This window comes from Colias eurytheme, chromosome 26, assembly GCF_061535395.1.
Source record: "Colias eurytheme isolate Ceu_HAF_F1 chromosome 26, ilColEury1 Martin Lab GWU primary, whole genome shotgun sequence".
Taxonomy (NCBI): Eukaryota; Metazoa; Arthropoda; class Insecta; order Lepidoptera; family Pieridae; genus Colias; species Colias eurytheme.
The window spans coordinates 5,086,084-5,107,936 of record NC_143005.1 but is presented as its reverse complement, the minus strand read 5'-3'; the positions used below and the strand labels follow the sequence as shown (position 1 = coordinate 5,107,936).

The 21,853-nt window shown below is 30.0% G+C and overlaps 1 protein-coding gene across 2 annotated transcripts in view; it reads left to right on the top strand.

The window, feature by feature from the left end:
• The first annotated feature begins 270 nt into the window (after window positions 1-270).
• zye (zona pellucida domain-containing protein zye) overlaps window positions 271-21,853 on the top strand; it is a 44,458-nt gene continuing 22,875 nt past the window's right edge. For both annotated transcript variants that reach the window (XM_090116820.1, XM_090116819.1), the window contains exon 1: window positions 271-362. The gene's annotated coding sequence lies outside the window, so the exon portion shown is untranslated. The remainder of the gene's footprint in view (window positions 363-21,853) is intronic.

Here is a 21,853-nt window from a genome sequence, read left to right as displayed (position 1 = left end):
CCTAACTTACTATGGCGTCCAAGAAGGACTTATTGTTTTACACTATAAATCTGCGAAGATGCGAGGTTGCACCTCAGGCTATTTATAAGAACTTTCATTGGCCATCTCAAAAAAATCAAACTCTCTAACAAAAATAGGTTTAAACCTACTAACTTATCTTACTTTAGCATCCAAAAAGGACTCATTGTTTTACACTACAAATCTGCGAAGATGCGAGGTTGCATCTCCACGCTAAGGCTATATAAGCACTTTCACTGGTCCGTCTCGCGAGTCGCGATATACCGCCGAGCGCACTCTGACCTCACACCCCGCGCAGTGATATTGTGTGTGTGACAGTATTGTCGTGTTTTATTTCGTGCGAGGTGAGCGATATTTTTTATTTAAAAAAAATATGAAAATATATTTTTTTTTGTTGTTGTGTGCTTGTTTGTTTTGTGCTTAATTGGTATTTATTTTAAAATGTATTGAAAATTTAAATGTATTTTAAATTACTGTTTTAATTTAAGTTGTATTAAACTCGTTCATTCTTTATTTGCGGGTAATTTAATATATCAAATTTACTATTTTATCCATAGGTCATAAAGTTCAAAATTAAAAGCTTTTGTTTTTTCCTTAACCGGGTCACGGGGTGACCTTGAGCGAGATATATAAAAAATATTAATAATAAGAGTTCATTAAATAAAATGCATAAAAAAATATAGCTTCGGTCAATTTTCTATATTATTTTGTACTCCATAATAAAGACATCAACGTGCGTTTAACGACCTGCGGATTGTCTCTTCGAGTATTTTATAGTACAAATACCCTTATCGATGTGTAGCAATTATTTTTATACAATGTTATTTTTATGTGTTTATTTATATTATAATTTGTATGTTTAGATGGTATAATCATCGTTTCTAAAATTTCGATAAAAAAATAATACCAAGAATCTATTATCAGAATTATTCTCTTCATCATTAAATGTCTTAAACAAAGTTAAACAGGATCTAACTTATTCCTAACTTATTCAATTATACTCAATAACGTTTAAGTGCTTTAAGTTTTAAGTATGCAAGTCTCGAACACTCGGTATGTGGATGACTCGCAAAGGTCACTTTATGCGCGCATGCGTTTTATCCCATTTATACAAATCATAATTAGTTAAGTGTAATTTTATTATTTGATGATTAAATTAAATTAGTGTATAGTAAAATGCATCATATTATTTTATTGTTAACAAAAATTATTCCAATAGAACGGTATACTGAAATATTTTTACAAGGAGATTTACACAAAATTAAAATAATTAGGCATTACGCAGTTGTAAATGAATATTGGTAATTTGTGAGATTGTTAATTGTTCATTGTACTTCAGTAAATATATAAAAATCACTTTATAGTTCTAAGTTTTTAAATTATCTCTTATTAAAAACTGCAAGCGAGCAAATTAATGATCAGGCCGGCATTTCAGGTTTACCCAAAAGAACACTTGACCTTTATCATTTATATTAAAATCAACCTGACAACGGTCAAGAAGTCCCATTTTTTCAGTCTCCCTTAAAATATTTTGTAATTTATCCTTACATAACAAAGTCTCATAAATATTACCTACCTACCTAATTGTGCCTGCCTGTACAATATATGTACCACTACCTAATTGTACAATTTACAATTATGTTAGATATGAGGGTGTGGCACTCTTAAAATAAATAAATAAAAAAGCCTTTTATTTCCACACAACAGTTTTACAATTTTTACAATTTTTGTTAGTAATACATTTATAACATATTACAATTAATTACATATTAATTTAAATTTGACAGTTTTACAATTTGTGTTAGTAAGTAGATGTGAAATTTATTATCAATTACTACATAAATATTAGTTGTTGTGTTGGATCCCACATTGGGTGAAGGCCTCCTCCATCTTCCTCCACTTGTGCCGGTCCATACCGCAGGAAACCCAGTCCTTCCCAGCTATATCGACAATGTCATCAGACCACCGTCTGATTGGTCTACCTACATTCCTCAATCCTTCTGGTCCTTTCCACAATGATGTTTCTGATGTCCAACGTCCGTCAGTATAACGACTTATGTGTCCAGCCCATTGCCACTTGAGTTTCAGTGCCTGTGTGAGAGCGTCAGTTAAATTTGTTTTTCCTCGGATTGATGTGTTTTTAATTTTATATATTTTCCTTAGGTTTAGCATGCTTCTCTCCATGCTGCTTTGTGTTGATCTAATCCTTTGTTTTACTTTGTTTGTGAACACCCATGTTTGGCAGCCATATAGTAGACAAGGCAACACGCAGGTATCAAATACAATTTTCTTGAGTTTTAAAGAGTAGTTTCCTTTTAAAATTTCTTTAAGGGACCAAAATTTGCGCCATGCTATGCTTATTCTTCTGGATATTTCATCTTCATTATTTAGTTTATTGAATGATAACTGTTTGCCCAAGTAGATATACTTGTCAACATATTCAATAGTATTATTTCTTACACAAATAGGAATGTTGGAGCTGTTGGACATTATTTTAGTTTTCTTTGAGTTCATTTCTAATCCGACCTTGAGGCTTTCAAAGTTCAAACTGTTTATCATTTCTTCTAGTTCACTTGGATTTTCTGATATTAAAACTATGTCATCTGCAAATCTCAGGTGTGTAAGATAGTTATTGTTTATTTTTATTCCTTTGTTTTCCCAATTTATGTTCCTGAATATTATGTCTAAAACGGCAATAAATAGTTTTGGTGATAGCGGGTCACCCTGTCTAACCCCTCTTTCTATTTTAATTTGTTTACCTCTTGATTCCAGTTTAATCTTGCTTGTGCTATTATTGTAGATATTCATTAATATTTTGATATATTTTTGATCAATTTTTAGGTTACTTAAAGCGTTCCAAATTGATTTGTGGCTTATACTATCAAAGGCTTTGTTATAATCAATAAATGCCAAATATAAGGGTCTATTAAACTCTCTATATTTTTCCATGACATTTTCCAATGTCTGTATATGGTCCATAGTACTGAAGCCTGAGCGAAAGCCTGCTTGCTCAATTGGTTGTGCGTTATCAATTTTATTTGTTATTCGTTTGAGAACAATTGATGCGAAGGTTTTGTATATATTAGCTAGTAAAGTGATGGGTCTATAGTTCCCGATGTCTAATGGATGGTGGCACTCTTGATAGGCCTTAATTATAATTAGGCAATAATTTTAAACTAATTTGTAAAAGCAACTAATAATCAAATCTTTAGTTATCATATTTATATAAACCATTGTTAAACCTAAAAATACGTACCATACAAATTACTCAATTGATTTAGAAGCGTTTACAAGTGGAGCCGCATCAAATCTAATAATTGTTAAAAAGCTCGAATAAAACAATCAATTAGGTAAGCGATAACCTTCTGTAATATTCGATAAAACCATGCATCACGATGTTCGATACTAATCCAATACGTGCCTTCTCTGCCCTTTACCTGAAGGTTTCTAAATACCTTAATAAAACTACTTTACATACTAAGCTCTTTGGAAATGTATGATATTTTCAATTGAAGACACACGAGCATTTAAGACCGAATAAATAGAATTTTAGTAGAAGATGCTACACAATTTTTGAGGCACAAATTACCTTCTTACACAGAGATAGACGGATTAGAGATATTATGTATTAAATTCACTACAAGCATCTTATTACTATGTGAAGTTACAAAAGAATCTTCAAATTTAGTATTAGATAGGTAACAATAAAAAATGTAGGCTATAATATTATGTTCTAAAATAATTACGAATAGTTGTAAATAATATTATTTGTACTATTTATGACATAGACTGTATTATACGTAAGCTCTTCTAGATTTTTACATTATCAATGAAATGTTTTATTGCGAAAAATATTTGCATATTCAAACAATAAAAATCGTTGAATAAACTAATTTTCGGTTAAAAATAAACGATTAAATACCAAACATTTAACGTAATAAGGAAGTATTTGAAATTTGAAAACTCCAAATATTCTTCAATAATATTTTAATATGCCAATAGATGAGCTAACATATAAGTCGGGTATAAATTGGTCCATAACAAATAATATTGGATAATATTCGTATGTATGTTTGTCATGAACACACATCCTTGAAGTCAACGGTTAGATATGTGCATTCATTGATTGCAAATGACTGTAGGCATAGTGATGTTCCACACGTATTACCGTACTTTTCTACCGTATTTATATTTGTGCAAAATTTTTTCAAAAGGAGGTTATTATCGACCTCTACGACATTTTTAGTTCGACCTATTTTAGGATTAGACCTATTTTTTACGACCTACCTTACCTTAGGTACCCTTACTACTTCGATAAATGTAAGGTGCATTAGTATTTTGAGCTTCGATAGATCATTTCATTGTTTATACCTTGAATATTATAGTTTATTGCTTGTAGTATTGGAAAAAAAATCAATATCTAATTACGGTTATTATTAGTAGTATTAGAAATAAAATACAAAAAAAAATTTCCATTCAAACCAACGTTGGAAAACACATTTCACTATAAACTCCTCTTAAATCAATAGTTATATTGTATCATATTACTTTTATCGTGACAAAACCAAACGTTTATCTCGAGAAAAAAAGAGCGCCAAAAGTGGTTTATCGCAGATAAAACCAAAACTAAAAGTAATTACACAAAATGCTCTGACAAATATCTTGCAAATGTTTTAATATAATTGTTTATGAAAAAAAAATCATAATAAGTATTACCATGTCAAGTAGAAAACGTAAAAATGTGAAAATTAGAGCTAACTTGGTGATTTTTTTTTATCGAGTAAATTTTAATATGTTATGTTTTTGATTAAACAGAATCGTTGAACATATCATCTAGTTTGATATATATATTTTATTTTTTAGATTTGGTCTTGAATATTACACGTATCATCTAATAGAAGATTGGTAATTTTGCTTTATACGCACCCTTAACTAAAGTCTCTCCTTGAGACAATGCGTTAACAATTTGTCAATGTTTGTGAGCTAATAGACGCGTCTAATCGGACAACCAGTCAATTGATGTTTCAATCGATTACATGTCTATTAAATCATATATCTTGTTATAAACTATACTAATATTATAAACGTAAAGAGTTCGTTTGTTTGTTTGTGCTAATCTCTGGAACAACGGGTCCGATTTGTAAAAAAAATCACTATTAGATAGTCCATTTTATCGGAGCAATGCGGATTAAACCGCGGGGTATAGCTAGTCTTGTTATAAAATGTGAAATGTAGATAAAATAAATAGTTTTTTTTATACTAGATGTAACACGTGTTATCTCCGCTCAGTTTAAAATTGTTCTGACATGAGCTGTTTAGTTAAAAATAATAATAATAGTTGTTTATTAAAAATAATAAAGTGTTTTCTGATATAATGGCATAAAAATACACTTCTTAATTTTCTCCTTAATTGAGAAATTAATGTGTTTATCCGAAAATGTAGGCAAAGTATATAAAACTCATTAGTAAAGTGTGTACAATAGTAATAAATCAAATCTAACACAACCTATAGTTAAACTAGTTACTACCTTTAACACTTAAAAAATATCGAAACATCCCCATTACATTTAACTCATATTAAATGAAGTATAAGGTAATACCACAAGGCTGAAGATCCGGCTTCTGGCCAAGGTTAGCCCTCACCAGGCCCATCCTTAACACATGATTACTATTAATAAATTTATTAAGTCATCACCATAACTTGATTCTGTATTAATATTAGTATTATCTTTTACAAAACAACTAAAATTATAATGAGATGCTATGGAATTTAGAAATTAATGTTGCTATGGCGATACAATTTCATCAATAAAAATGTTGGCTAATTATAAACCGTACTACTGCGTTTCGTCTTAGTGTCTCTCTTTTAAAAACAATAAATGACGAAATTTTAAATTTTAGATAATTACTAGTGGTCCACCCTGGCTTCGCCCGTGGTATATATTTAGTATCCTATGTCCTTCTCCTGGCTCAATGTACCTCCCTGCCAATTTTCAGCTAAATCGGTTCAGCCGTTCTTGAGTTATAAGTGGAGTAACTAACACGACTTTCTTTTATATATATATACATTAGATTATTATTACACATTTACAATTAATTATATAGGTACTTGTAACAACCAGCTTTCAAATGCCTAACGAGATATATTGCAAGTTTATAAGAGATTAAAAAAAAGACACGAACTAAACAGAAACAGTATAAACCCAATTGTATGCAGCAAACCGCAAACGGTTTTATAATAGAGCCGCAATCAGAAAGAGAACCAAATTCCTTTCGCATTTATATTAGCTCAGCCCATCAATATTGTTTAATATTTAGGTAATTTTAAAACATTAGTTTAAGCTTGGTTTAAGCAATGTGTTATTGACATGTTGTCTATTACGAGTCAAGGCGAAATAAAGTGAAAATACGTAATTATGCAAATAAATTCGTAATGCGCAAGCGCTCTGTATGAAAGTGATACTTGGTTTTAATGAATACCTTTCTTAATTTTTTACATAATACTTTTTTGGTACTTCTATATAAGACAATATTGAGGAGATGCCAATTGATATATTCTCATAGACATTTAGTAAATAAAATGAATCTATCTATTAGGAAAATTACTAGATATCATACAAAATTGTATTTTTGGAATATTAAGAAAATTTCGAGACTAATATTGTTTTAAGTTAAAATATGTTTAGAAAGGTGAAACACGTTTGCAGTTACTTTACATTTAAAAATGCACAATCTTGCAAATAAAATTTGTAGATCGGTGAATACAAGACATTGAACCGCTGAAAATGTGTTAAATTTGAGAACGAATTTTAAATATTGTTGCTTACTTACTTACTTGTTCCCACGACACAGGGAATCCTAGTGTGGGAGCAAGGGTTCTTATATTGTATGTATCATATTTTTTTGGATGATAAAATTATTGACTTAGTTGTATTTATCTTCCCATGGATTAGGATAAAATACATTTTTTTTTCGAATAGTTATAAAAAAGATCCGGGTCGAGTCTATCACTAGGAGCTTATATTAGTGCTTCAATGTATTATAATTAAATTTTCATTACTGCACCACCTATTGTTTTTCCCCTTTTTAATTCAAAATCCTACCCATAGGTTGCCTGGTAGAAATCGCTCAGTAGCGATAAGGCCGCCTTTTGGGCTTTATATTATATTGTCTTTTTCTTTTTGTTATATTGTCTGTTTTTATTTGGTTCTAAGTAAAGTGTATTTATTTATTATTATTATTTATTACTTATTTTTACTTACCTAATTAAGGCCCGTGTATTGTTAACAACATACTAATTTGACCCAGCAAGCCATAAACTATGTCATAAACTTTAAAAACGTCACTTTTATGGTAAGCCCCTTTATTGAGTAACATCCGAACATCCTCATAAAAACGAATTCATTATAAATAGACAAATAAAATGTGTAAAGGTCAAACGAATCACATTTTTTCGTCTTTTTATTTTATCTTATCTGAAAACAAATAAATTAAAGTCGACTAGCATACGCTTTTAAATTTACTGTCTTTTATTTAAAAATGAATTGCTATTTTAGAAATAACTTTTAATTTTTTGTTTGAAATTTTCCTTATCTTTTTGCAAGCCGCAACTTCAAGATATTAGCAAAATTAATTCAAAATACGGCACGTTATTCATTACTAAAAACATCCAAGACCATATTTTTGTAAACGTCTCTTTGTAATAAAAATAACTATTATTTATATGATATAATTTACATTACTAATTAAAATAATTTAGAACAACGGCAAACAACGAATTTTGTTTGTTTAGACTTATTTTCCAATACAAATCCTAGCAAATTATTAAAACAAGAAATACCATGAAAACCATAATAAATAATTCGTATTAATGATACAAGGTTACTACCAAACATGTAGGTTTCTTCACATGTATAATTATGCCCAAAACAGTGTCACGACGGTCATCTTTAGTGAACCTCCTCTTGATGTAATAATATAATACTTACTTATACATAATTAACAAAAAATATTAGTCAGCTTGTTAATATTGTGTAATATTGAATAATTTTTTCCTTTAAATTCTTTTAGTATTTTGCAAACATAATACAAATAATAAGTATATTTATAATTTTATAAATAAGTTCTTTATTATAATATTCTGAGCTCTCAAATTGAGTTTAACCTTCCCTACATTTTATAATAATTAAAGCTATATAAATAATTTATTTGTTGTTCCTTGTTTTAATAACCTTTAAAACACAAAGACATCGCTCAAAACATTCCCCAACACTACTATAAAGTATAAACCAACAAGTTTTTGACTATTAAGTCTCTGCTACTGAGGAAGTTATATAGACAACATTAAGTGTATGACATAACCTACAAACTGATATTATACATATTTTTCCATAGAAACAAGATCTAGTTCAATAAAATGCATATGCAAACGATCAAGCGCAACCGAAAATTTATTTATTTATTTTATTTATTTATTTATTTATCTTGCCTTTCATTTAATTAATTATAACTATCACGGAGGTGTTTTGACATGTCCTAAAATATGATTTCTCGCCAAAATTGGCTACATAAGCCACAGCTGCGAGCACACGACAGGGCAATGTTGACCCACCGTATTGACGACTCATAGCAGTCGCTGTAGCCGAAATCGAAACGAATACATAAATAGAGCAACATAATATATAGACATTGTTCTTTCAGATAGATCACGATCTCTCTGATGATTTTATCATAATCGGGCTGAAATTTGGCATGCAGGTAGATGTTAGGACGTAGGCATCCGCTAAGAAAGGATTTCCCGAAATTCTTGCGGGTACGGGGAAAAACGGGGATGCACGTACAAAGTCGTGGGCGGAAGCTAGTAAAGTATAATCTGTTGACATATTCAATTCTCTAATCCTATATTTAAAACATGTCCTAGAAAACTTAACAATTCCTAACTTTTGAAATATCTTTATCGAGATAAGGAAACAAAAGCCAGTATCAATTAATTAATGTTTGTGATGATAATGATGATGATGTATACTTCTATCCAAACCTGGAAACACATAGATTTTTGGTGACGGCAATAAATTTCCTGCCAAACTAAATTAAACATCTCTCCAAAGTGACACTTCAATTGCCCTCTCTGCTCATTTGCAAACCGTCGGAACAACTGACATAAGATTAGCGTAAGAATAATAACATTGAATTTGTACGTCTCACTCCGAAGACCTTTGTGAGAAATTACTTGTACTATTGAGATCATTGCATCACAGTACGTCATGAGAATGACATACTTTACTCCAATCATCTCTAAGGAATCCGCTGTTAAAATAGTTTGACTGACGCATTGTTAACCTTTACGTTGTCAGAGTAACAAGAGTAGGTATATGCGAAAGTAATTCTGTATATTATGCATGTCTAATTAGTCGACTTTTAATATATTATGTACCTACTCATAAATATTTACTTTTTATTTACAATTTGTTATGTAGAGTCTGAGAAAGCGTGTCTTCGTTGTAAACAGATTAAAACATATTCTAATAAGTTAAAAAATCGTCACGTAGTTCGATTTTTATAATTACTAATATTTGCACACTATCTTAATACGTATAGGCGTTAATCCCATGCTAACCTGATTAATTTGATAACCTTGCAAAATATGTAAATTAATAAAAAAACAGACGTCTCAAACCAATTAATCACGACCTACCACATCCAATCAAGGAACGTAATTTAATCACGCATCTACGCACCAATTGGCTAGAATCGAAAAAAAACCGTATTGCATCTGTCCAACATGAATGTCGGGGGTCAAGCGAAAGCGGGATTACATAACGCATGTTACATTGATTACAAAGAAATAGACAGGTCACTGGGTAAAGATTCATCTGCTGAGGTTGTTCACCTTTGCGGTTGCGAATTATAGAAAACTCGTAAACTGTTTATCGCTGTTTAAGTAATTGTACATTGTTTTGTAACGCGTGTCGGTTGTAAGTGACACTCGTTTGTTGTAAATAATTAGCTGTATAGGTGTACTAGTTACAACTAAGATGTTATGAGGAAAGAAAAAGATAAACAGTTGTTTATGCTATAACTGACTCGAGTCATATACTGTTTAGGCTCACCTTTGAACAAGCTGTAGGCGAAGATCTTTGTAAACTGCTATTATAAATACTTTGCCAAACAATTAAACTTTGAACTTTTATTAATCCGACCTTTCGATTATTCATTAAACACTAATTTAAACACAATAAGGAAGAGCAAAATTAATAGAATTCTCATCAATATTAAATCTACAGCTTATATAATCGATAACTAATTTGTAACTAATAAATGGCACAGTAATATTCAGAGGTGATTTCCAACCAAATCATAGAATTACATAGTATTGCTAAAATATAAACAGACTAAAGTGTGTAAGTATGTCGACACTCTTCCGTGAGACTCGTTAGACAATGATAGATAAAACTAGCCGTGTATTACCATATAACACTGAGTTTTCGTTTATCTTAACTGCTTTTAAAATATTTAACTGCAGGTCATTTAGTGCAACACGTTTAGTTTACATTTTAAATGAAAATGTAATGCTAAACTGAACAAAAAGTTTTCATTTGCAGTTATATTATACTTGTTATTCAAAAGCCTTACTAAGTTCCTTTTAGTTAACCTTTCCAAAAACAAGGTTTACATACCTTATAATACAAAAAAAAACATCTCAAGGACTAAAACTTTAGTTACCTGTATTCCGGAGAGATTTATTTTACATTTAAAACTATAGAAGAAGAAGAACCGTTAAAAATGCTATAACTATAGGTCATAAACATAAATATTGCATTTGTTTTTATTTCACGGCTTCTTTTCTACCACATTTATTGAGCACGTTATAATTATGTTGTCCAAACGCGCTTGAGAATTTTTGTTTCAAATATCATAAATGAAGAAACTCTATTCATAAATTAGCTTACTCTCCCACGTCATAGAACACACAACATTTGAAGTTTAATTAGTAGATATAGAACAACTGTATATTATGATATATTTGTTCCATTTATATTGAGAAATAAAAAGGGTACAAGAAAATCTCGAACGTTATTTCAGGGCCTAGATGTGTATTACATTTCAAAACCAATTTTCCGACTTAATAATGAAAAAAGGGAGATTAAAAAGAGTAGAGTTTTAAAAAAAATAAATTTAACTGTGAAAAGCCAAAATAAATTCGTTCGTTTCGATAAATTGTTTTATTACTAACACGAACATATCCGTAACCTTTATGTAAGTGTTTACCACTTAAAAACTAAATGCATGAAAATCATAAACGTATTTGAAAATTGTTTTACAACATATACGAACATCCTTCATATAAGTGCCTTCCACTTAAGTAATTAATAAATGCATTGTTAAACAATTAGCTAAAGAACTTACATTAATGATATTTCAACAACTGTCAAAATACAATAAAAATAAAATACAGTCTCATCAAATGAATGTCAAGAACCCTTGAAATATTTATTTCGTTTCAATATAAATTATCTCTAAGTGAACGTATTATTGCGTATAACATTCACAGTAATAAGCAGATAAAAGACACCGACAGATAGCATCATTACTATGAATAGAACCGTCAAAATCACATAATTATATTATTTTTAAATAAATGGTCTCGCAGATTGAGTCTAACTTGAGTAACATCGTGTGACCATCATTACTAGATTATCGGTATTCGCACGGAGTTTTAATTAATTTTTAATGTAATCCATCAAAAAATATGGTTAGCGCACCAAATTATTTGCTTAAATTTAAAATTTAATTGTTGCATATCTTTTGAACCAATTAACTGACTTGAATGAATAATTGAATGAATTATTTTATCTCGATGACGTCGTAAAGTATACGTGGCTCAAATCATTATGTCATCAAAGTTTAAAGAAGCTTTTTTCCTATGATAACCTTATAGGAAGATAAACTTTGGAAAATGATTTTCACAGGGCACTATTCTATTAATATCGACATCAACCATAGTAAAACAATTATTTAAAAATGTTATAATTTCAAATATCATAAAATAATAGGTTTTCTTGCCACACAGAATATACAAACTATTATAATAATTTATGCCCGACCTCCGCCCCTATGGCCTTGACTTATAATTTAATATGTGAAGCGCCACTAGTCTGCACTATTTAATCACTTTTTTGACCTTTGCAAATTCATATTAATATATTACTACATAAATATGCTTATTTCTATCATCTATGCAGTTCCATCGTAGCCATAACATTTTCATTAATGAAAGAAATTCAATTATTTATTTGATATGCACTTAGAAGTGTCTTATTGTTCTTGTCAAATAGATATTATATTATACTGAAATAATTGTTTAGTAAATCAAAGAGTGAATCACTATGGTTAATAATTATGCGCAATGAACTTGAGTCATTCCATTTACATTTTATTTTATACTAGCGGTCCGCCCCGGCTTCGCCCGTGGTACATGTTTACGTTTTCTCTGCATAAGAACCATCCTCGTACTTCAAGGAATATACTTAATAAAAAAAGAATTATCGAAATCGGTTCAGCCGTTCTCGAGTTATGCGCTTACCAACACATTTTGCGATTCATTTTTATATATAAGACTAGCGGTCCGCCCCGGCTTCGCCCGTGGTACATGTTTACGTTTTCTCTACATAAGAACCATCCTCGTACTTCATGGAATATAATAAAAAAAGAATTATCGAAATCGGTTCAGCCGTTCTCGAGTTATGCGCTTACCAACACATTTCGTGATTCATTTTTATATATAAGATTAAAATGTTGTTACATTGTAGATATATAAACAAATAAAAGATCTTGAAGCATCCTGAAAATCCAATCCAATAAATGGCTACTTTAGAATTTCTACTTAAAAATGGCACATTTACCTACTTATAAAAAATTGGATGGTCACGTATATTTGCAACAGTACTTAGTAGCCTTGATTTAGAATAAACATTATTACAACAGTACGAGTCTACTGTAGACAAATATTTAAATTTGTTTTAGATTTTAAAAATATTATGACAAATATTTTTATAGTATCGCTTTCAAATTTTAAAGTGTAATAAATTATTCGTAAAAAAAGTTAATATTTAAATAATAATTCTCATATTATTAGAGGCAAACTTATCTTTTTCTATCTTATACCAAGTTGATCTTTTAGACAATTTTTTATATAAAATAACGAGCTCCTTGTTTATTCTTTGCTTAGGTCGAAAAGGCTGATTGTTTATTATTTGCTAAGATTGAAATTGGACAAAATATAGGTACGGAATATAAATTACTAGCTTCCCCCCGCGGCTTCGCCCGCGTTTTCAAAGAAAAACCTGCATAGCTCCCGTTCCCGTGCGATATCCGGGATAAAACCTATCCTATGTGTTAATCCAAGTTACCCTCTATATGTGTGCTAAATTTCATTGTAATCGGTTCAGTAGTATTTGCGTGAAAGAGTAACAAACACACACATACACATCCTCACAAACTTTCGCATTTATAATATTAGTAGGATAGGATAAAGGATTACATACAATAAAGTGTGTGTTACGAAAATAAAGACGATAACATAAACTCCATTTAATATAAGTGTGTGCTATAACAAAAATCGGAAATCGTTTAGAGCCAGTAATGTCACATATGTTAAATAACGTAAACATTGAACATAACAAACAAGAGATTCGTCACACATGTATGTAAAAGCGAAAGTGTCGGCTAGGCCTTACGTACGTAATTCATAGTTGTACCAGAGATAGTATATACTATACTAGATTGTACTACACTTCTATTAGTCTAAGATCCGGGATTAGAAATTAATTATACCCTCATCTGTCAGGATAGTTGTGGTGATAGGTGACAGGTAAGGGGTATATTTCTAATCCCAGATCTTAGACACATAAACATAAATAGAAATATCATCTTGATGTCTCCTAAGGGTCGTAAAGGCGTATTATTTCCTGTCATTCTTCTGTCATTTTTCAACATTGGAATGAACATCATGGTAACTCCCCTGGAATCGACTTTATAGGAAGTAATAAGAGGTAGACATTTTTTAAGAATGGTTCAATAAAAAGCCAATGAAGGCCCAGATAGGTCTTAACATAAAAACATGCACTTTTTTACAATTAAGTTTTACTCTATTAATCTTTAGTAGTCTTTAATAATATTAAAAATATAGCTACAAATACATCGGTCATAAACCCCATAAAATCAAGGTACGTTAACAATAAGCATTGTTAATATGTATCGCAACGGATACAATAACATTCGTAATTACTAATTACGTCGTAAAACATAACCCATTGTGCTATTGAACTGTGTCACTAGACCAATTAAACGAGAGAGGAATTTTGCATAGTCTTTCATTTTGATTACTCTTCGGTTTCTTGAATGCAATGCCATTCAAAATCTGTAGATTCATATTTATAAATTTTGGACATAACTAACATAGACTCTACATTAGAATATTTTTTTTTATTTTTATTCTAATAATATATATATTATATTACTAACCAAAACTAATCTACATGCCAAATTTCATCAAATCTGAAAAAAAATCATTTTGATTTAGTCAAAAGTAATCTCAAAGTCCCAAAATAATGTGAGAAAACAACTAACCTTTTAACAATAATTTTTCTCGAATTTGCCATTTCCGATTGCTTATTGAATATGTATTTGATATGAATAAGTGATTATAGTTGTTTGTTTATTATTATGAGTATTGGATGTTTTTATCAAAGCCTTATTAAACGGTATTTATCTTAATGTGATGATATTACAAAATATCGAAATATCCATGGACATTTTGTCGTACACAAAATCAAACATTTATTTATTCAACAAGACATCTTCAAGAAGCGCTTGAATCAAGATGCTCAAAAATTATATATTACTGCAAGTTAAATATAATAGTATTCTGATATAGTTTACTTACCAGTTTTATGTATTTTTTCTTATCTATGTAGTAGGTAATTTAATAATGATAATATTAATTATAGTTCGTCGTCGTTCAATAATTTATCCAGACCTAACCTAAAAAACAAGAGAGGAAATGATCCATAAAAAGAGGACATCTTTACCAAAATAACGTACAGAACACCCACAAACATAAGTCATAGATCATATTATACCAGTTAACTTACACAATGTTTGAATAAATTAATTATTTAACGCTTCACCGTTTCGTAAACGCGCAGAACTTACCAAATATCTAGACAAATAATAGGCGCGAAACAACACACACATACATTTTTCTTTATAAATCACACGTAAAAAAAACATTGGAAAAGCCTAAATTACGCAATTTTAAGTCATTGTAATTTTTAATATTAACTTATCTATTATAAAGAGGAAAGGTTTGTAATTATGTATGTATGTATGTATGTATGGTTTTCATGCATAAACTACTGGACCGATTTTCATGAAATTTGGCACAGACAATCTTTAGACCCTGAGACAGAACATAGGCTACCTTTAATTGCGAAATATGTACCACGGGCGAAGCCGGGGCGGACCGCTAGTATTTAAAATAAACATAAATAAAATGCATTTAACCAGAGGCTACATTATGCAAATAAAAAAATCTAGTAGTCTATCAACTTCGCCTAATCTGTACTTGTCTTTATTTCACGAGGAACGTAAGCGTACTTTTATCAATTTCTATGTATGCCAAACTAGTAATAAAACATATTTATATCTGATTCACATAACACAGAAGCTCTAATGCGGTATAAGCAAGATTTAAAAGTCCTTTGCGGCTTAGATCTTAATCTAAAATTCCTCAGTTTAGACATGTACGAAAAAACTAAACAATTTACTTTAGATTATGTAAAAATGAAACTGGGATTATTGTGCAGGTCACGGTCAACATGCAGATATTTCAATTGAATAATCAATTGATTGATTATTTAATTTTCATAATATTATAAATCAACGCATACGATTATAATTTTTTCATTCCTATAGATATCTTATTACAAATGTAATACATGAAAACTAACATGACATGACATTACATAATATTACATACTTATTACTTTATCGGCTTTTCTATTGTATTATATAATATATTATTTATAGGATGATTTCATAAAGTGTAGACGCCTGATTAATTTATCAGACGTTTTATATTATTTTCAATTTTCATAAAGTATAAGGCATTGTTGTATTTATTTTTTATCAAGTCATAATTGCATGGTGAGTAACATTTTTCAATTTATTTTTACATAACAAATACGTACGCACATAAAATAAATAATTTTATACCGTTTATTTGAAATGAAGTAAACACTTCATCGGTTTTAATCAAAACAAATGACATTGCCGTAAAAAATCCAAATAATTTAATCTTGCCAAGATGGAATCTGTATAAATTAACGACCAACATGTTTTGAACCTCTTGACCTTTCGAATTCCAATTCCGATGAGACCAACATACAATTGTCACAAAAAGTTACCTTGACTTGACACACAGAATATCGTAATTTATTATGTCACCGTAAAAATAATTGAATACAATAAAGTCAATTTCTTTAATTATATTGTTGAAACAAGATAATAAAAATAACAAAATAAAAATGAATAAAAAACCTACACGTTTAAAATTTAACCAAATATTTTGACTTATGTTAAGTTACGAAATATACTTAATAGAATAGAATAATTTATACTATGATAATAGTTAGATAATCGAAAAGCCGAGATCTGATTATAATTTCGTGTGATTTAAAATTTATGTATTAGTCCGGGATACATCGCCCATTTTTGCAAGTGATTACTATCAAGCAAATTTTTCGTGAGTAGCTTTATTTTGATGAGATGCCCAATAATTTCATGTACGAAACTCTCGATTGTGGTAGCTTACAGAGGTAACAAGGATAAAAATTTTTGATTTGACGGTTCTCAAATATTTATTTTAATTAATTGGTGTTTCTCAATGTTAGCCAGAAGGGCTTCTACATTTTAACGCGGACGCGTGGGTGAACTGAAGGTTCACCCTGGTAGCGACATGCGCAAGGGCGTCCCCCATTGACGGGGATTTAATTGCCACCTATAAACGAGTTTAGTATAAATTAAAATATTTAACCTAGCTATCAAAATATTATCCTTGATAAAGCACGAACGAATTTAAACACTGATGGGTTATAATAATATATTATTATAATATGCAATATTTTAAAATGCATCCGGCACTCTGCGTGAAGCGTTTATGACGGCACTTAAAAAAACATGTTAACAAAAAAATTATCATATTAGATAACTATTATAATAATTTTCATGAATAATTCTGCTAGACGTTGATAAGGTAGCATAAGATAAATTCATAGTAGTTTTATAACTTTGAACATAAATTAGTAGTAGTAAGCTCTATCTTTATTCTCCTTGAAACTTTTGGATACGACATACCAAAGTAGCACAAAATAACGACTAACATTGATTAGTTATTGTGTAGATACATAACATACCTGCAGACGAAATGCCAGCACATTATGTAAATATTATCTCAATAAGTTTGCGAAATACATCGGAAATCCGATGTCACGACTGAAGATGCAATCGTCTGAGCAGTCGATCACAAGGTGAAAGTTGGCGTGCTATTGTCTAAGTGTCAAGTCTTTTTGTTTCTTACATCTATTATTTGGATTGGTATCGACTTTTCGGCTTATCAGTCTTTTGTTCTTTGATCGCTATACGTTTGCCTTTTTTAGATAGCGAATCTCTTCGAATTTAAGAAGCTCATTTTTAATGGTTCAAGTAGGTAGGCATATATAAAAACTACAATTTTCAATCTATTGTGATTGACATTTAGATCCTATTTGTAATCATATTGGTAGGTAATATAATTTCAAATTATTCGAGACCAATAATGCAATTTATGTTGCATTTTATATTTCTGTACCTATAAAATAATTTAATATCCTTTATATTGTTAAGACTCAGATGTTTAGTATCTCCAAGTACAAATAATAATGAAAATCTGTGTCCAATTCAGCACGTATTGAAGAGTTGTTCTAAACACACCCATACATTAACACTATAATTCCCAGACAATATTTCAACAGAATATCTTGACATTAAACCGAAAATTAAGTAACAATAAAGATCGAATCTGATACGTACATTATATCACAGATGCGTATTTTCGCGTATCGATTATATCATATCTTACGCAACCATGATGAATGAACTATGATGACAATGAAATTATCGGAGAATAATCAGTTTTATTTCTTATTTCGACATTTTAATTTAGTACCAAGCATCCGCGTAGGTTTATAGTTGACTAGATTTCCGCCCACGGCTTCGCCCGCGTTTTTTAAAGAAAAACCCGCATAGTACCCGTTCCCGTGGGATTTCTGGGATAAAAACTATGTGTTAATCCAAGTTATCCTCTATATGTGTGCTAAATTTCATTGTAATCGGTTCAGTAGTATTTGCGTGACAGAGTAACAAACATACACATTACACATACATCCATCATCACAAACTTTCGCATTTATGTATAATATTAAAGTAGGATTAGGATATTTGATGTCAATTTGAACAAATTAATCTTTCGTAATGAGCTATTTTCTTTTGTATATGTGTCAGTTGAAAGGTGAATATGAACGCACGTAAATACAACATTAGTTCTACGTAATGATATTATTAAGATTTGCAATAGGTTAGTGCAATGAATAAGCAAAGGCGATAAGATTAACTATTGTTCATTTTTGTTAATCTATAACTAATGAGCATAGAGCATGTGTTCAATGATAACTTATATAATTTTCTAAGAATGCATTTTTTCGTTCATTAGGAAATATAAACGAAAGTATGTACCTAATAATTATGTAGTTTTAGGTATTAAATTATTTAAAAAGCTTCTTACTAAAATAATTATACGTTTTAAAACAAAATTCTTCAACCGAATAAAGAGATACAATCATACAATTGACTGATGAATGATGATAGTGTATGTTTAAATCGTATGTAGGTATGAATTACGAGAACACACAAGTATAGGTCAAATTTTGACACCTCAGTCTGTGCCTCAGTGTTGTAATTTTGACCTTTTCATTTGATATTATCATTAAAGTGTTAATGATTGTTTTATAAACGGCCATTATTTTGTTTTGGTCGATTTGCGCTATTCATGTATGTTTCTACGTTTTATTATAGTATGCAGGTGTAATGTTTATTTAGATAATATAATGTTTTAAGTGTCTTAATGTTGTAGACGTAGGGGTAATGAATAGTGACATAGTAAATAATGTTTTATTTTCTACACAGATTCAACATTTAATGTAAAAATAAATAAAAAAACCACCCAACTTAAGTAGTTAAATCAGTAGTTAAATATAAGTAGTTAAATCTAAATTAGAATACACGAAGCACTTCAAAATAATACATTAATTATGAAAATCTTCAGTATAGCAAAATTTTACAGAAATAAAGTATAAGCCACAAAATATCGGCTTAGCATGTCGTCTAATTAACGAGTCTCAATAAAATAAAACAATAAAAATACATGGTCAGATTTTATATTGTTATATCTTTTTAAAGACAAATAAAACCATCTGTTTTGTAGCCTTGATCCTTACTTTTGTTATTATTATACAGGATTTTCTCTAGACGAAAATTATTAATTATTCAAATTAAGCTGTTCGGAACTTTTGTCACGTTTTTGCATTTGATATGAAAATTCGTTGGAGCATTTTTTTAATAAAAGAGAAAGACCTTGAATGATAGCATCGATTTAATGTGATGACGTTATTATTGTAATAATTAAGTTTATATTATGTTTTTTGGACTCAATCCGTTGGAAATAAAACCGGCTGAAATGTGTTGTTTTTTTGGTAATATAATATTTATTGTTGTCTGACTATTGCATATCTTTAGTATTAAATTAACATATTGCATATGAAAATTTTCCTTACAGGATGTTTTAAAGGTTAAATAAAAATTATTTCGGAAAGAAATGTCCACTCTATTCACAAGACCTCAAATTTCATTGTATGAAGTATCTATAATCATAAGTATATTATAAATACGTGTTTCTTGCTGAGGTATATAAAATAATTATTATAATGGATTGGAGAAGGTTAGGAGAATAATAAATACATTTATTTTAATGAACTACAAAATCTACTTCAAACGAAAGCCTAATTTGCAAAGCCATATTTTTAGAACATTCATCTAAGAACATCTGCATATTTCACAGAACGCACGTGACTTTAAAAAAATTGATTATATTATATCCCATTAAAAACACTGCCATAAAGTCTGTATATGTCAAGGTCTCTCTTTTTGGACATAAAATAATCATTATTATGTTAATGAACCAACGAAATTCAATCTTCACATCTTCATATAATCTTAATAGTCCATTGAATAAAAAGTTCTAGAGTGCGTGAGTTAGTAACGTAAGATGTTTCTTCGGAAACATGTCAAGAGTCCCTAGGTAATAAACATACTAAAACCCCGGGCCACTAGGAGGAGCCCCGGAGTGGGGGGAGGGGGAAAATGGGTCCATTTTTTCATTTTTCGCTTAAATCTCAAAAACGGTACATGTTAGAGAAAAACTTTCAAGGAAAAGTTGAAAGGCCATAAAATTATCTACAAGTTGTACCTGAATCATTTTTCCCTATATCCTACCGTTTCTGAGTTATACGCAGTAAAACATGATTTTGGCTCAAACAATTTCCACATCAATCGATCAAAAAATATTTCTTTCTTCCAAAAAACTCAAAAGTGCAACTTGTGACCGGTACTGATAGATTGCTCTTAATTAGGTCTATAATTGGTAAAATAAACACATTCCTCCATGGAAGCCTTTAGGAGGAATCGATTGTCAAAATATTATATTATGGTAGTTTGAGTTACTGAACTTGATCTTTTTATTTTTTTCTTCCAAAAAACTCATAAGTGCAACTTGTGACCGGTACAGATAGATTGCTCATAATTGGGTCTATCATTGATAAAAATACCAGATTCCAACACGGAGGCGTTTCCGGGGAATTGAATTTTATTAGGGTAGTTACGATACTTGAACTTTTTATTTTTTTTCTCCAAAAAAACTCAAAAGTGCAACTTGTGACCGATACTGATAGATTGCACTTAATTAGGTCTATAATTAGTAAAATAAACACATTCCTCCATGGAAGCCTTTAGGAGGAATCGATTTTCAAAATACTATATTAGGGTAGTTTGAGTTACTGAACTTGATCTTTTTATTTTTTTCTTCCAAAAAACTCAAAAGTGCAACTTGTGACTGGTACTGTTAGATTGCTCTTAATTAGGTCTATAATTGGTAAAATAAACACATTCCTCCATGGAAGCCTTTAGGAGGAATCGATTGTCAAAATACTATATTAGGGTAGTTTGAGTTACTGAACTTGATCTTTTTATTTTTTTCTTCCAAAAAACTCAAAAGTGCAACTTGTGACCGGTACAGATAGATTGCTCATAATTAGGTCTATCATTGATAAAAATACTAGATTCCACCACGGAGGCGTTTACGGGGAATTGAATTTTATTAGGGTAGATACGATACTTGAACTTTTTATTTTTTTTCTTCCAAAAAAACTCAAAAGTGCAACTTGTGACCGGTACCGATAGATTGCTCATAATTAGGTCTATCATTGATAAAAAAACCAGATTCCACCATGGAGGCCTTTAGGAGGTATTGAATTTTATTAGGGTAGTTACGATACATAAACTTTTTAACTAACTACCCAAATAAAATTCAATTCCCCGTAAATGCCTCCGTGGTGGAATCTGGAATTTTTAGCAATGATAGATCTAATTATGAGCAATCTATCTGTACCGGTCACAAGTTGCACTT